This window comes from Passer montanus, unplaced genomic scaffold (genome assembly GCF_014805655.1).
Source record: "Passer montanus isolate IOZ18808 unplaced genomic scaffold, ASM1480565v1 scaffold536, whole genome shotgun sequence".
NCBI lineage: Eukaryota > Metazoa > Chordata > Aves > Passeriformes > Passeridae > Passer > Passer montanus.
Window position 1 is genome coordinate 1 of NW_024370330.1, and position 486 is coordinate 486.

A 486-nucleotide genomic window follows, 5' to 3' on the forward strand; every position below is an offset into this window, starting at 1 on the left:
CAAAAAACACCAAAAAACACCAAAAAAACACCAAAAAACGCCAAAAAAACCAACCCAAAACACCCAAAACCACCCCAAAACCACCAAAAACACACCCAAAATAAAGGACTGACCCCCGGGGGGGGCACCTGGGGGGCCGAGGGTCAGAGACCAAAGAAAGTACCAAAAAAAACCCCAAAAACACCCCAAAAATACCAAAAAACACCCAAAACCACCCCAAAATAAAGGAGTGACCCGCGGGGGGGGACCCAGGGGGGGCCGAGGGTCAGAGACCCCTAAAACCACCCCAAAATAAAGGAGTGACCCCCGGGGGGGGCACCTGGGGGGGGCCGAGGGTCAGAGACCCCAAAACCACCCCCCAAACAATGGACTGACCCTCAAAGCCCCCCCAAAATAACCCCAAACCCCCCAAAAAGCTGCCCCAAATGAGTCCCTGCCCCCCAAAGGAAGCCCCTGCCCCAAAAGGAACTCGAGCCCCCCCCAGCC